Below are 17,654 nucleotides of genomic sequence, written 5' to 3'. Positions count from 1 at the left end.
GTCCTTCCGTGGCAGAGGAGGACAGGGAGGTCGCCGTCCTAGAGGCAGAGAGGCTCCTAGAAACTTTGAGTCCAGAGAACCTTTCTCTGACAGACCCACGCAACAGCCCTGAAGGGTTGCCCGGCTGTCCGTCTCTGGAGGCAGTCGGGGGGCGTTTTTCGAGGCACCTGACTTCTTGGGAGTCAATCACATCAGACCGTTGGGTGCTTCGTGTGATATCCAGAGGTTATACCATTCCCCTGAGCAAAATCCTCAGATCCCGCAGCCTCCCAGATGTACCACCCGACCAAAGGGAGGCAGCAGCTGTTGAAATCGAGCAGCTGCTAGAAAAAAGAGCCATCCAGCGCATCCCCCGAGATCAGACCGGATCAGGGTTTTACTCCAGGTTCTTCTTGGTGCCAAAGAAAACGGGGGACTTAAGACCGATCTTAGACCTTTCCCTGCTGAACCTGTCCGTAACCAGGCAAAAGTTCCGGATGGTCACCCTATAATCTATACTCCCCCTCTTGCGGGAGAACGATTGGATGTGCTCTATCGACCTCAAGGACGCGTAATACCACATTCGGATGGACAGACAGTCCAGGAGGTTCCTTCGCTTCCGGCTGGGAGCCAGCCACTAGCAGTTCAGGGTCCTCCCCTTCGGTCTCACCTCTGCCCCCAGGGTGTTCACCAAGGTACTAGCAGTAGTAGCGGCCCACCTGAGACTCCAGGGATTACAGGTCTTTCCGTACCTGGACGACTGGCTCCTAACGGCATCATCAAGGCATCTACTGCACTCAGCCAGGGACTATTTCCTTCTTATAGCCCCAAGGCTGGGCATCACCATAAACTGGGAGAAATCTTTACTACACCCCACACAACTTATAGATTTCATAGGAGGAAGGTTGGACACAAGATCATTGCGGGCCTTCCTCACCCCAGACAGGCTGTCCAGCCTGAAGTGTCATATCACAGCAGTCCTACAACCGTTTTCGACGGCGGCTTCGGTCCTGAGGGCCCTGGGTTCAATGGCGGCAGCTATTCCACTTCTTCTTCATGCTCGCTTACACATGCGGGTTCTTCAATGGACCCTACAGGTCCAGTGGTCCCCGCTATACTCCTCTCTCAACAGCCCAATAGCGGTCAGCAAGGCATGCAAGGACTCCCTGTTTTGGTGGCTCCAGTCTCCGGAGCCTCTAGCAGGGAGACCCTTTTGTGCAGCATTCCCCCGAGCCACGGTGACCACGGACGCTTCTCGCCTCGGGTGGGGGGGGCATTCTGCGGGCAAGATTGTCTAAGGCACGTGGAACACCTCAGAGACCTCGTTGCATATAAATGTCCTGGAAATGAGGGCGGTGCTCCTAGCATTGCAAGCACTTCACAGCTTTCTTCCTACGGGGACTATTGCGATCCAGACAGACAACATCTCGGTAGTCTGGTACATCAACAAGCAGGGAGGAACCAGGTCCTATCCCCTTTGTCGAGAGGCCATGAGAGTCTGAGAATGGGCAATTTCCACCAAACGCTTTCTTGTAGCAACGCACATTCCGGGAAAATCCAACATCCTTGCGGACAAGCTCAAGTCGCACCATTCTTTCCCCGCACGAGTGGTCTCTCAATCCTCTGGTAGCGAAGAAGATTTTTGCCATCTGGGGGCAATCCTGTTGCGATCTTTTTGCTTCTCACTCAAACGCCAAATGTGACAGTTTCTTCGCTCTACTTCCCCCACCAGGGGAATCCCCGAGAGACGCTCTGGTGCATGCTTGGCCTCCCGGTCTCCTTTATGCCTATCCTCCACTACCTCTGATGCAGAGGCTCTTGCAGAAAGCCAACAGTTTGGGGAGCAGAATGATTCTCATTGCCCCGTTTTGGCCTCGTCAGCCCTGGTTCCCTTATGTATGGTCTCACAAAGTGAATCCGATCCCGGATCTCATCTCCCATCCTCTAGGACTTCCGGTCCCAAATCTACACACCCTGAAATTGGCAGCCTGGTTGCTCCAGTTCCATCCTTGATTAGGACTTCTGGTATCTCGTCACCTGTCAAGGCCATTTTAGTGGCGGCTCATAAACCTTGCACTAGGAAGGTTTATCGGAGCAAATGGAAAAGGTTTTCTATTTGGGCGGTCCAGAAAAGTATGGATCCTTTTTCAGCACCTATGTCTGCGGTGCTGGATTTCTTAACAGACCTCTTTCATCAAGGGGCTAGTTCTTCCACGGTAAAGGTACAAATGGCAGCGATTTCCCATTATCATATGGGTCATGAGTCAGCTCCCCTCATAACTGCGAAACTTTGTAAGACCTTTCTTAAAGGAGTTTTTTTGTTGAGGCCACCGGTCAAAGAAGCTGTACCACCTTGGGACCTATCCTTAGTTCTACAGGCCCTTACTGCTCCTCCCTTTGAGCCTGCAGCTTCTGCAGATCTAAAGTACCTTTCCTGGAAGACTGCTTTCTTGGCAGCCATCACATCAGCCAGAAGAGTGTCGGAACTTCAGGCTCTATGCATCAAACCGCCTTACCTCTCCTTCTTTCCCGATAGGGTGTGCCTCAGGACCAATCCATCCTTTCTTCCAAAAGTTTCTTCGGAATCTAATATTAATCAATCAATCAACTTACCTGTGTTTTTCCCCAATTATAAAAACAAAGGAGAATATAAGCTGCATTCTTTAGATGTTCATAGACAATTGCGCTTTTACATTCACAGAACGGCTGGTCATAGACAATCAGATCAGCTGTTCATCTCCTTTGCTAAATTTGCTATGGGCAAAGCGGTTTCCAAAGTCACACTATCGAGATGGATTGCTAATTGTATTCTGCAGGCTTATGACACTTCAGGTAGGCCTGCTCCTCAAAGGGTTACGGCTCACTCTACTAGGGCAGTTTCCACGTCAGCCGCATTTAAGTCCCGAGTGCCATTGGATGATATCTGCAGCCACTTGGGCCTCGTCTCATACCTTCATTTCTCATTATAAGGTGGATGTTGTTTCCAGGGGAAGAGCATCCTTTGGCTCAGCGGTGCTCCGGAACATCCTTCCATGACGGCCGCCCAAGATTTAGGTAGCTGGGGACTCTGTCCCACAGGTTGCAGACAAATGAAATCTGCCTACTTCAGATTTAGAAGTTATGTACTCACCTTAACGTTCTATCTGAGTAGGTGACTTCATTTGGATGCAACCATCCCCCCCCTCCATCCCCCTGACCTTTATACATCAAGAGTTTATGCATCTATTTAGATACTTTTTTTCTAGTATTATATAGGCAAACTCAATCTGAGGTCAGTTAGGGCTTAGCAGGGGATTATGGGTAGAGGGAGGAGTTAGGAGCTCAGAGCCTAAAGCTTTTGAAATGCCGGCTCGGATCCGAGGTCGGATCCGATACCCACAGGTTGCATCCAAATGAAGTCACCTACTCAGATGGAACGTTATGGTGAGTACATAACTTCTTATTCCTATCATTCTGTGTCTAAGGGTAGAGTTCCTTTGGTGGGCAGAGGCCTGCAACCACAAAAAGGGACTCTCTTTCACTCTACCCCCTGCCGCCTAAACCCTAACAGGCGCATCAGACTATGCATGGGGGGGCTCACATGGCAGTGCAGTGCATTCAGGGCAAATGGAACCCAAAGCAGATGCACCTGCATATCAATCAAAAAGAAATGTTAGCTGTACAGAATGCTCTGACAGCCTTCAAAGGTCTTATTCTTCCAGAACAACTATTGGTAGAGAGAGACAACACCACAGTTACGTGGCACATAAGCAGGGGCGAACACATTCCTAACCACTCTGCAGACTTGCCATGGCTCTGTGGAACAGAGCCTTGAGCAACAAATGCACCTACAAGCTCAATTTTTGCCAGGCAAACTAAATTCACTGGCAGACGACTTAAGCAGAAATCTCATGGACCCACACGAATGGAAACTGGAACCCAAAATATTCAAACTTTTGGGGAACAGATGGGGAGGGCACTAGTGGTGGACCTGTTTGCTTCCCCTCAGAACTATCAAATGAATAAATACTGCACCAGAACTCCCCACAGCCAAGCTTGGAAGCTGGATGCCCTGTCCTTTTCCTGGAAAAGCCTCTCAATTCTATGCCTTTCCCCCTCTGCCTCTCCTCTCGAAGGTTCTACTAAAGATCAAACGGGGCAAGCCAAGGACAGTCCTGATTACACCAGGCTGGCCATGCCAGCACTGGTATCCTCTTTTGTGCAGTTTGACAGTGCTACAACCATGGCACCTGCCTCAGACCCCTTCCTTGCTATTCTAGCAGGGGGCAAATTCTGCACCCTCATCTTCAGACCCTAAACCTTGCAGCCTGGCTAATCCCCTGAACTCACCTCTAGCGCTCCTCAGGTGCTGGATGTCATTCTTGATGCACGGAGGCCTATTAGAAAATCCTGTTCAGAAAAGTGGAAAAGATACTGTTCCTGGAACCAGTCTCAAGGGATGGTCACAACTGTGCCCAGCTTACCGCATATACTAGAATACTTAACAGAAATGTTCCACAAGAGCCTTTCCTTCTCTTCAATTAAGATTCATGCCTCCGCCATCTCAGCTCATTATAGTACTGAGCCACCCCTCTTTTCTCATCCTCTGGTAAAACAGTTCCTTAGAGGAGGCAAAAATTTAAGACCCCCCAGGAGAGCTCCCACTCCAGCCTTGGGCCTTAACTTTGTACCTTAACTTTGTATTGGAAAAACTTACATGTTCCCCCTTTGAACTGGCTGCTACAGCAGAGTTGAAATTCCTCTCATGGAAAACAGCTTTACTTCTAGCCATTATTTCAGCAAGAAAAGTGTCTGAACTGCAGGCCCTTATGGCAGTGGAACCCTCCATGCGGACAGGGTTTCCCTCAGGACTAACCCATCTTTTATGCCCAAGGTGGTGTCTAGTGTGGCTTTAAACCAGTTCATTCATTTGCCTACTTCTTTCCCTAATCCTCAAAATAAAGGGGAAAGGATACTGCATTCTCTAGACGTGCACAGACAGCTTAGATTCTATTTGGACAGGACTAAGCCTCTCATAAAATCTGACCAGCTGCTAGTCAGCTTTGCTGCAGGGGCAGAGGGAAGGACATTTCAAAGCAAACCATTTCTAAATGGATAGCACACTGCATCCATTTCTGCTACAGACACCATGGAAAACCTATCCACAGGGGATAAGAACACATTCCACTAGGGCTACATCTACCTCTACTGCATTTCTCAGAGGAGTCCCTACCAGGGGCATTCCTGGAAACTGCAACCTGGAGCTCAGTACACACTTTCACCAAGCATTACCACTTGCCATTCTTTTCTAAATCCAGAGCTAGATTTGCCACAGCAGTCTTACAGGGCCTGATTGCCAGGCTTAATACTTCTTAATCTTCCTCCACCCTTGCTTAGCTTTGGGAATCAACACAAATGTGATGACTGCAACACTGAAACACAAAGAACATAGTACAGTTGAGTACACTTAACATAAATGTAGATGTTCGAGTGGTATTCACTGTTGCAGTCCTGGTTACCCTCCCTCCAGCCCCCTGATTGTCTTTGCTTGCAGTTATCCTTTTTGGTTTGGCATATCTTATACTATGTGTATTCGCTTTTTGCTGGGGGTGTTCCACACCATATAATTGCTTCATATTTTGGGGGCACCTGACATCTGGGGCGAGAAAAACTGATGTAATGGCATCGGCTGAATGTTTTATACCCCTGACAACCTGACGTCATGGAAGAAGCGACAGCATCAGGTGCAGAAATCCCAAATCTCTGGTATTCAGTCCGGCTGAGGGCTACCTGCAGGCAGATAACCCAAATGTGATGACTGCAACAGTGAGTACACTTGAACATCTACATTTGTGCTGAGTGTACACAGCTGTACTGTATGCACATGGGTGATCCATTGCGTGTGTGTTAATGTTGCCCTGATAATGGAAAAGTACCCTTTTTTTTTCTTCTTGGGCCAGAGTCATGAGGAAGAGAGTACAGTTCTATACCTTGAACATGGTCAACTATTAGGTTTTAACTGAACAAGGGTGCATGAGTTCAAGAAATTAGAGTAGTTAGTCTCATTTGATTTCAAGAGTAGGAGGGATTGGTAATGGCTGAGAATTTTTACAGGGGAATTGCCAACTGCATTGTTTTGCCATTAACGACAGACTGCCAGTTGAAAAATATTGATGTCAAAGGTCACACCCCCAGGTATGCGATATTTTTTTTTTTTTTTTTTTTTTTTTTACTTGGCTTCTTTCATGAGTGTCCTCTCTAGGACCAGTGCTTCATCCTCTTATTTGGTTGATGTATAGTTTCCCCAAGCATTATTATGGGGTTCCAGAATCCATGAGTTGGGCCTTCTTTGACATCTCATGCCATCCGGACTTTGCCTTCTCAGCTCTTGCTTTTATGGATCTGCCTTTTGGTTTCAGCATTTCCATAGGTATAATTTTTCAATATTCAAGGTTCTTCTCAACAGTTGCATTCCCCAGACTGCTTCCTTTTTTTGGATATTATGTGTACTTAGCATGTCAGTTGAACTTTGAGGATGTGATCTATCAAGGCGTCTTACATATTTTGTAGCAGTCTGCTCCTGTTACTGTCATCTTCACCCCACCAAATGTGTGATACCTTCTATGTACTGTGGTTATGGATGGATTTTCATGTAAGCTGAGCAGATATAATTTATTTTGCTCTTGAATGATCTTTTTTCTTTTTTCTGAATTGCATGTTGTAATCCGTGAAGGGTAGTGATGCAGTTGGGTACATGTGCTTTGTTAGCTCAGTGAGTGACTTCAAAGCATGTACCCAGCAGTAAGCTTTTGCTTACCTGTGTGCTTAAGGAACAAAGGAGATTTTACTGAGTTTGGAGATATTGGAAGAATAAATCAGAAGAGTTACTGATGGCTGGTAGCTTTCTCATGTAAATTAACTGCAGCTGTTATGGGGATTGCAGATGTGTTTATAGGCTTTGACTGTATAACGTTTTGATTTAATACACCAAGATCTTTGTTAGGAAAGTTAAGATTACAGCAGAGTCTGCACTCTGGTAGAATTGAACAGTTGCTTTGCACTAATGTTGTTTTCATTAATGCATTGTGATAGCATTTCCTGTTACAGTTGATGTATTTGCTGCTGAGCTCCATATAAGCTGCTAACAAACCTTTCACTGTAGTTCTGTATTTGATTTTCTCCTTATCCACATGTAAACCATATGCCTGGGCATGCAACTTAGGCAGCTATGTCATCTCTGAAAAGAGGAACTTGCCCTTTCAGAATTATTCATCACCATGAATGTAAGCATAACAGTCATTTCAACTCTTCCAGCAATGCATTTCTTCCAGCTTCATAAATGAAAAGAGGTTGATGTTCTTCGTGTTTCACTGTTGCAGTCATTACATTTGGGTAATCTGCTGGCAGGTTGCCCTCATTCGGCCTGATTAACAAAGTCTTGGGTCCTGCATCGGTTGCTGTCCCTTATTCCATGACGTCAGGTCGTCCGGGGTATAAAACATGCAGCCAATGCCATTACACCAGTCTTTCTTGCCGTGCGATGCCCGAAGCAGAAGCAGTTCGCAAGTGCTGGGCGGCCGACTCCTGAAATTTTCATTTTCGAGTTTCAGAACCAAAGTTGTCAACTTAAAGCTAAGTACCCCGTTGGGGAAACTTTTTCTTGCTCCTTACCGATGTCAGTAAAAGTTAATAATTGCATTACTTGTGGAAAGCAAATACCTCCTAAAGATTTTCATTCATACTGTATTCCTTGCCTAGGCCCTGACCAAGACGTACCTTGCTGTCGGTTTTGTGCTTTATTTAATCTGTGCACTATCCGTCGTCTGTACATTTTTGCCTCTAAATATTTCTGTTCTCGGTTTAATTATCCAAAAATGTCATTGGTTAGCCGTCCAACTACTGGGATTCCAAAAAAACGCAAAGATAAAGACAGAGACAGGCCGCCGAGGTCCAAAACTGCCGACTACACTTCTCCTAAGCCAGCCGCCAGTTCGCCGGTACTTAGTGAGGAGCTTTCACAGCCCCTGATACCCGCTACTTCTGATTCGCAGGCCTCTACTGAGACCCATTCGGGGTCCGGTATGCTGCAAGATACTTCACCTATGGAACCCACAGATGTCTCTACCTTGGATGGGTCCAGAGCCGCTGTGCAGGCACCGGCTTCTGAGGGTGTATTCAGGCCTTACAGATTTGCATATTAAATTGACACCGCCTTCATTACTAAGGCCTAAATCTCGATCCAGGTCTAAAAAAAACAATGCCCAGACCACATGTTCAGGCCCCTATGACTAAGAAACAAATGATAAAAATGGCTGAAGATCTAATTACTCTAAACCCCCCCCCCCCCCAAGAGGCCTAGGGCTGAGCTTGATTATGAATCTTCTGAGCAGGATTCTGTTTCTTCTGACTCTTCTAATGACCTGGATTTGTCTATACCTACTTATGAGGATTCTGATGTAGATGATTCCATTCCCTCTACTTCCCCTCTTGAGGATTATTCTTTTGGGGAAACGTTACATACTTTAAGGGAGCCATTTCCACTGGGAAAGCCAGGAATTTTCTGATTCAAAAAAGAGGCTTAGGGATTTCCTTCTACCTTAGCATAGGCTTTTGGCTATACCTGCTGTACTAGACATTGTTGATATGTTCTCGGAATCCAGTTTGCCCCCTGATTCCCTGCCTCCGGCTCCTAGTAAACCTCACAGATACTACAGGGTTCCTGAGTCCCACAAGTTCCTTTTCAAAAATCCTGTTGCAGATCCAGAAACCATTTCTTAGGGGCCCAAGGGCATTAAGGCTTCTACTGCTAAAATCCTACCCCTTCTGATAGAGACTCCAGGGCGCTGGATAGATGGGGTAAAAAGGTTTATACTTCTGCAAACTTGGCAGTCAGAGCTTTAAACTGCCAATTTCATATGTTAAAATATCAACAGCATATTATTGGACTGCTTAAACAGAAAATTATGTGGATTCCTGACTGTGTGGTAAATAAAGATTTACAGAATTTAATGCATTCTGCTGAACAAGTTGGAAAACATACTTTGCAATGTGGTTTTGATTCTTTAGAGGCCTCTTGTAGGGCTGCTGTTACTGGGTCTGTGCTTAGAAGGCATGCTTTGCTTTAAGGAGCAATCTTTGCCTGATCATGTTAAAGCTAAATTGTTGGATGCTCCTTTAAATCACGATCGCCTGTTTGACAATAAGACTGAAGAAGTTCTTAAAAAGATGGAAGATAAAGCTAAATCTATGCAACCTGTTAAAGATTTTTTTACAAGTGCAACCACCAAGATTTAGTAGGCACTGGCGTACTAAGAATTGGTCCTTTCCAACCCCTTCCAGATCCTCTTAAGCCAAACCCAGACACAGCAAAAACCCCAGGATGTTCATCGTGTTTCACTGTTGCAGTCATTGCACTTGGGTTATCCTGCTGGCAGGCTACCTGCAGTTGGCCTGAATTCCAAAGTCTAGGTGCGGCATCAGTTGCTGTCGCCTCTTCCCTGACATCAGTGTGCCAGGGGTATAAAAGATGCAGCAGACGCCATTTTCTTCAGTCTTTCATGCCGCGTGGTGCCCGAAGCAAAAGCAGTTCGCAAGTGCCGGTCGGCCGACTCCTGAGATTTTCAAAAACTAATTTCAGATCCGAAGTTTTCATTAAAGCTAAGTACCCCGTTGGGGAAACTTTTTTCTTGCTCCAGTCCGATGTCAGAAAAAGTTAACAATTGTATTCCTGGTGTGAAGCAAATACCTCATAAGGATTTTCATTCTTATTGTATTCCTTGCCTAGGCCCTGATCACAACGTTGCTAGCTGTTGGTTTTGTGCTAGATTTAACCAATGCACTATTAAGCATCAGTACGATTTTGCCTCTCATTACTTTGGCCGAAGATTCAATTATATAATGCCGTCGGAACAGCCGATGACCAGAGTTTATAAAAAGTGCAAGGAAAAAGAAAAGGACAGGCATCCGAGGTCCAAAACCGACGACGAGGCTTCCGCTAAGCCAGTCGCCGGTTCTCAGTGAGGCGCATTCGCAGCTCCTGGCGCCCGCTACCTCAGAGCCACAGGCCACTGACGACTCCTACGTGGAGCCAGCTAGGCCTCTGGATAATCAAGGTATTGGACACTCGGAAACTATTCCCTCAGATGGGTCTGGAGCCGCTTAGCAGGCATCGGCTTCTGAGGGTGTTTACAGACCTGCACAGTTATATGTAAAGCCTACTTCAGCTTCCATAGCAAAGACTAAAGCAGTTCTAAAGACAAAGAAACAAGTACAGCATTCTCCTGGACAGACTACCATGCCTAAAAAAACAGATGCTCAAAATGGCCGAAGACCAAATTACCTTGATCAGGGGTTCCCATCCCCCTCCTGACAAGAGGCCTAGGCAAGAGACAGAATATGAATCTTCAAATCAGGTTTCCATTTCCTCTGACTGCTCTTCTGAACAGGAATACTCTCTTCCTCCTTACGAGGATTCTGATGCTGAATAATCTATCCCCTCAGCCTCACCGCCTGAGGATTATTCTTTTGGGGAAACCCTGCATACCATGAGGGAGCACTTCCACTGGGAGAGCCAAGACTACTCAGAATCTAAGAAAAGGCTTAGAGATTTTCTTTTACTCCCTCAGCACAGGCCTTTGGCTATTTCTCCTGTGTTAGACATTGTAGATGATGTATTTTCAGAGTCTGGCCTTTCTCCTGACTCTTTACCTCCTGTCCCTGTTAAACCAGACAGATAGTACAGGGTTCCAGATTCACATAAATTTCTTTATAAAAACCCTGCTGCTGACCCAGAAACTATTTCTCAGGGTCCCAAAGGGGTTAAGGCTTCTACTGCAAAAAAACCTATACCCTCGGATAGAGATTCAAGGGCACTAGACATATGGGGAAAAAAGATTTACACTTCTGCTACTTTGGCTGTGAGGGCTTTAAATTGTCAATTTCATATGCTTAAATATCAGCAATACTTAATGTCACTGCTAAAACAGAAAATGTTGTCAGATTCTGATTGTACAGAAAATAAGGAAATACAGGATTTAGTGCATGCAACTGAACAAGTGGGAAAGCATACATTGCAATGTGGTTTTGTTTCTCTGGAGGCCTCTTGCAGGGCTGCAGTTACGGGTTCTGTCATTAGGAAGCATGCGTGGTTAAAGAAACAGAATCTGTCTGATCATGTTAAAGCAAAATTATTAGATGCTCCATTACAGCATACCACCTTATTTGATGTTAAAGCAGAGGTGGTGTTGAAGAAAATGGAGGACAAAGCGAAATCTATGCAAACAGTAAAGGATTTCTTACAGGTACAGCCACCCAGATTTATCAGGAACTGGCCTACAAAGAATTGGTCCTTTCCAGTGTCAGACAGGCCACAAAGAGGCAGATACAGACGCTCCAGAGGCAGATCCCAGCCCCAGGGCTCATACAGGCCTAAACAGTGGGGCGCTTCTACCTCCAAAAGCGGAGAAAAGTCACAGCCATACAGGAAAACAGTCCCAATGACTTTCCTCTGCCATAACCAAGCACTAATCTTTTGGCAGCCCCCGTAGGGGGACAACTAGCACTTTTTTCTCAAAATTGGCACATGATCACCCAGGACAAATGGGTCTTGAATATAGTGTCCCAGGGCTACAGGTTCCACTATCACACCCTGCCAAGGGCAAAAGGTATGCCAGAGCTGCCACACAATCAACGGGCAGAGGCACAAAAACAAGTTTCATCCCTCATGGACATGAGGGCATTCAGCAAGTACCACAGCAAGAGCAGGGACAAGGATTTTACTCAAGACCTTTCTTGGTACCCAGAAGACAAAGCCTGGAGACCAATACTGGACCTGTGCATTCTAAATACATTTCTGGACATTCCAAAATTCAAAATGTTGACTCTGCAGCAGCTTCTGCCCATGCTGGGCAAGAAGGCTTGGCTTGTAACTTTGGACCTAAAAGAAGCATACCTGCATATTCCAATCAGACAATCTTGCAGAAGATACCTCAGATTCATAGCTGGCTCAATGCACTACCAATTCTCTGCACTGCCCTTTGGCTTATCTACTGCGCCCAGGGTCTTCACAAAATGCCTGGCACCAGTAATTGCATTATGCAGACAAAGAGAAATTCAAATATATCCTTACTTGGACGATTGCCTTGAGAACGAGGACATTCTACTAAAGCATCTAGCGTTTGTAAAAAGATTACTAATTGGCCTAGGGTACACAGTAAACAAAAAGAAATCAAAACTAGTACCCTCTCAAGAGATAATATTCCTGGGTGCAAGCTTAAATACAACTGCCCAGATGGCTTATCCAACTCCAGACAAACAAAGGCAACTGACTTCTTACTTCAAAATGTTGGCAACAAAGACCCAATTATCTGCAAGAAAAATTTTGCAGGCTTTGGGCTTCATGGCATCCTGCATTCTGCTAATTCCATATGACAGACTGCATATGAGGAAACTACAATGGTATCTAAAAAGTGTTTGGACTCAACATTGTCACAGCCTGGAAACATTAATTTACCCTCATTCCTTGTCTACAACAGGAGTTTCGATGGTGGGCACAGGCCTGTCACCACAAGGGACAGCCATTCACCCTACCCACAGCCAGGCAGTCAATAACAATGGATACTTCAGATTATGCCTGGGGGGCCCACATGGCTGGAAAATGTATTCAGGGCACATGGCCCACAAGCCAAAGGCATCTTCATATCAATCAAAAAGAGATGCTAGCTGTTCAGAATGCCCTGATAGCTTTCAAGGATCTACTCCATCCAGGACAACTACTGATAAGGACGGGCAATACTACAGTCATGTGGTACATAAACAGGGAGGCACTCATTCCTACCCCCTCTGCAGACAAGCCATGACTTTGTGGGACACAGCATTGACTTACATATACACCTGCAAGCACAATTCCTGCCAGGAAAGAAAAATAATCTGGCAGACGAACTAAGCAGAAACCTCACAGATCCCCATGAGTAGAAACTGGATCCACAAGTCTTCAGCATGATGATAAAGAAATGGAGACGCCCAGACATAGATCTATTTGCCTCCCCTCACAACTGCCAACTACAGAGATTCTGCACAAGGACTTATCACAAGTGAGCATGGAAAGTGGATGCTCTATCATTCAGCTGGAAAACCCTAACAGTATATGCCTTTCCTCCTCTGCCTCTCTTCCCCAAGGTACTCCTAAAGGTCAGACAAGAGAAGCCAAAAATGATTCTGATTGCTCCAGACTGGCCCCGCCAGCACTGGTATCCAATCCTAAAGAGCTTGTCTCAAGGCCCAGCCTGAACATTGCCTCTCCTCATTTACTGACCCAACGAAACAATCAGATCCTGCACAGCCAACTCTGAACCCTAAATCTGGCAGCATGGCGGATAATGTAGCCATTCAGAACACACCTCTCTAAAGCAGTGATGGATGTTATTTTGGAGGCCAGGAGGCACAGTACCAGAAAATCTTATGCAGAAAAATGGAAAAGATTCTGTGCTTGGAACCAGGCACAAGGAATTGATTCATTTGTACCAAATATTCCTCAGATTTTACAATGCCTAACTGAGATGCTGGACAAAGGCCGATCCTTTTCATCAATTAAAATCCATGCCTCTGCCATTTCAGCTCATTACAATACCACCAATTTTTTCACATCCATTGATAAGACTGTATCTCAGAGGGGCCAAAAACATAAGACCTCCAAGGAGAGCACCAATACCTGCATGGGACCTCAATTATGTCTTGGAAAAACTCACACTGCCGCTTTGAGCCAGCCAATGCAGCTGAAATAAAGTTCTTATCTTGGAAAACAGCTCTGCTCCTAGCAATAACCTCTGCAAGACGAGTCTCGGAGTTTCAGGCACTCATGGCTGTGGAACCTTTTATCATTTTCCATCCAGACAGGGTTTCCCTGAGGACAAACCCGACATTTATGTCTAAGGTAATGTCCAGTGAGGCCCTTAACCAAACCATTCATTTGCCTACCTTTTATCGAAACCCACAAAATAAGGGTGAGAGACTCCTGCATTCTTTGGACATACAGACAGCTACGCTTCTACTTGAACAGAACTAAAGCTTTCAGAAAGACTGAGCAACTCTTAGTAGCATATGCTGCAGGATCACAAGGAAAGGCCATCTCAAAGCAGACTATTTCAAAACTGCATTCATGTCTGCTATTCACAGCATGGCAAATCAGTGCCTAAGGGCATTAGGCCACACTCAACCAGAGCAGCAGCCACTTCAGCAGCCTTCCTCAGAGGAGTACCAACCAAAGACATTTTAGAGGCTGCAACTTGGAGTTCATTGCACACTTTTACCAAGCACTACCACTTACCTCTCTACTCTAAATCCAGAGTAGGCTTTGCCACTGCAGTTCTGCAGGTCCTTATAGCCTCTCCTAATCCTATTTAGACCCAGACACCCAACCTTAGCTTTGGGATTTAACCCAAGTGTAATGACTGCAACAGTGAAACACAATGAACATAGTACAGATGTCCTTCAAGAATGCAACTGCAGTCATAACATATGGGTTGTCCTGCCTCAGGCAGCCCTCGATCGGCCGGATTCCAAAGTCTGGGTCCGGCGTCGGCTGGTGTCGCCTCCTCTCTGACGTCAGAACGGCTGGAGTATAAAGGCATTGGCCGACGCCATCTTCTTCAGTCTTTCTTGCCGCGCGGTGCCCGAAGCAGAAGCAGTTCGCATGTGCCGGTCGGTCAGCTCCTGTGTTTTCAGTACCGAAGTCATCTAAAAGCTAAGTACCCCGTTGGGGAACATTTTTTCTTGCCTCAGCCGATGTCAGAACAAATTGAGAAAGTTAATAATTGTTTGTCTTGTGGTAAACAAATACCTCATAAGGACTTCCATTCTTATTGCCTATCTTGCCTGGGCCCAGACCACGACGTCTCGGCCTGTGCTGCCTGTGCTTGCTTTAATAAGCGCACTCTCAGGCGCCGGGCAGAATTTGCCGAAGACTTTTTCGGCGAATCTTTCGCTTATATCATGCCGTCGGAACAACCGACTACTCAATCTTCCAAAAAACGAAAGGACCGGGACCGACATCCTCGGCCCGCGTCCTCCACCGATACTCCTCCTAAACCCTCCGCAAGTGCTTCGGTCCCTTCGGAAGCGGTAGTTCAACCGCTCCAGGCTGACGACACAGCGTTAACTCGTCCTTCGGTCTCTGAGTCTACACCGGTGCCGGTTGTTGACTTTCCTCCAGAAACCGAAGTTTTGGATCTACCCGACACCATTCCTGTGGACAAGGTTACTCCTGCACGTGGGGCAGCTAGGCCTTCCGTATCCATGTCCATCAAGGCCTTTGCACGTGCTAAGGCCGCCAGCCAGGCCAAGGCCCATCCTAAACCTACTGCCCAGGCCCCTTCTTCTGATAAACAGATCATGTCTCTTGCTGCAGACCTTATTTCTCTTATCAAGGGGGTCTCAGCCTCATCCAGACAGAGGTTCTCAGCCGCCTGCAGAGAAAAGGCCCAGAACTGAGCAGGCTGACATCCTCTCTTCAGATGAAGCCTCTGGGGATTCTGAGCCTTCAGATACCCAAGAAGAATCCTTCCAGGCTTATGAGGACTCTGATGCTGAGGAACCAATTCCCTCTGCCTCTCCTCCAGGGGATTTTTCCTTCGGTGAAGTCTTACATTCTATGAGGGAGCATTTTAAATGGCAGGGTCAGGAATTCTCTGATTCCAGGAAAAGGCTACGTACCTTCCTCAAGCTATCCCAGCACAGGCCTTTAGCTATCCCTCCTGTTATGGATGTCCTGGATGATGTTTTCTCCGACTCCAGTGCTAACCCTGATTCTCTCCCTCCAGCTCCTGTCAAGCCAGACAGATATAGGGTCCCTGACACCCACAAACATCTCTTTAAGGCCCATTCTGTGGATCTAGAAACTATTTCACAGGGCCCCAAGGGAGTGGCTACTTCCACAGCCAAGAATCCACTGCCAGCGGATAGGGAAGCTAGGTCCCTGGAGAGATGGGGTAAAAAAGTTTATACTTCTACCACCCTGGCCATGAGGTCACTTAACTGCCTTTTTCATACGTTTCAGTACCAGGATTTTTTACTGGATGATTTACAGAAAAAGCTAGCCTCTCCAGAGCCTATTGATAGAAAGGCATTGCAGAATCTAGTACATAACACTCAGCAGGTTAGCAATCATTTTATTCAGTGTGGTTATGATGCATTGGAGGCTTCATGTAGGGCAGCTATGATTGGGGCTGTTATACGTAGACATGCTTGGTTAAAAGAACAGCCACTACCAGACCATGTTAAAGTACAGTTACTTGAAGCACCTCTGGAAAAACAGAAGCTTTTTGGTGCTAATGCACAAGATGTGTTGAAATCCATTGAGGAGAAAGCTAAATCAGTACAGACAGTCAAAGATTTCCTCCAGGTTCAGCCACCCAGATTCAGCAGGAATTGGCCTTCAAAGAATTGGTCCTTTCCAGACACGGACAAGTTTCAAAGGGGAAAAAACAGGCGTGCCCAAGGTAGAGGGCAATACCGAGGCTCCTACAGGGGCCGCCAATCAACCACCAAATCAAAGAAGTGGCGCAGGCAGCCCAGCTGCACCACAAGGACAACCATGATGACTCGACTTTCATACCGCCTACAAAGGCTCAAAGAGAAGCTCCTTTGGGCGGAAAATTATCCTTATTCTCAAAAAACTGGCATATCTTAACCAAGGACAACTGGATTCTGGATTTAATAGACAAAGGTTACAGATTCCACTTCCATACTTTACCAATAAGACAAGGCATGCCAAACCTGCCACTTCATCAAAGGGCAGAGGCACTCATTCAAGTTTCAAAGCTGTTAAATATAAAAGCAATAGAAAAGGTTCCTCCACAGGAACAAGGCCAGGGATTTTATTCAAGACTGTTCCTTGTTCCAAGAAAGGAAAACAAATGGAGACCTATACTGGACTTGTCTACTCTAAATACTTATCTCATTGTGCCAAAGTTCAAAATGCTGACTTTGCAGCAACTCCTTCCCATGCTGGGCAAGGGGTCTTGGCTGGTCACTCTGGACCTCAAGGAGGCATACCTGCATGTCCCAATCAGACAAAGCTGCAGAAGATACCACAGATTTCTTGCAGGGACAGAGCATTATCAATTTTCAGCATATCCGTTTGGCTTATCTACTGTGCCCAGAGTGTTCACGAAATGCCTGGCATCAGTAGTGGCACACTGCAGATTTCAGGGGATTCAAATATACCCTTACCTGGACGACTGCCTCATACAAGCAGACAACAAGCAAACCTTGATAACAAACTTGGACTATGTCATTCAATTACTACAGGCCTTGGGATACAGTCAACATTCAGAAATCAAGACTTCTGCCATCCCAACAGATTATTTTCCTAGGAGCCAAACTGGACACAAAAACACAGATTGCTTATCTCACAGAGGAAAAACAACAGCAGTTACCAGAGTACTTCAAAAGCCTAGCAAAGCTCTCCCAGCTGACTGCAAGGAAAATCCTGCAGGCCCTGGGATTCATGGCTTCTTGCATTCTCCTGATACCTTTAGCAAGACTTCATATGAGGAAGCTGCAATGGTATTTAAAAAGCTTATGGTCCCAACACAGCCAAAGCCTAGAGGACGTAATCCCACTCATTCCATGTCTGCAAAGAGAATTTTTGTGGTGGGCTCAAGCAAGTCAGTTAAACAAAGGCATGTCTTTCAACAAAC

At 46.1% G+C, this 17,654-nt stretch overlaps 1 protein-coding gene across 4 annotated transcripts in view; it reads left to right on the top strand.

The window, feature by feature from the left end:
* The window catches only part of COPS2 (COP9 signalosome subunit 2), a 1,892,836-nt gene that overhangs the window by 483,377 nt on the left and 1,391,805 nt on the right, over nt 1-17,654 (top strand). The window lies entirely within an intron of this gene.

This window comes from Protopterus annectens, chromosome 7.part0, assembly GCF_019279795.1.
Source record: "Protopterus annectens isolate FY-2018-M chromosome 7.part0, PAN1.0, whole genome shotgun sequence".
Lineage (NCBI taxonomy): Eukaryota > Metazoa > Chordata > Ceratodontiformes > Protopteridae > Protopterus > Protopterus annectens.
Note: the sequence above shows the minus strand (reverse complement) of the source record. Positions and strands in the feature narration are given on the sequence as shown.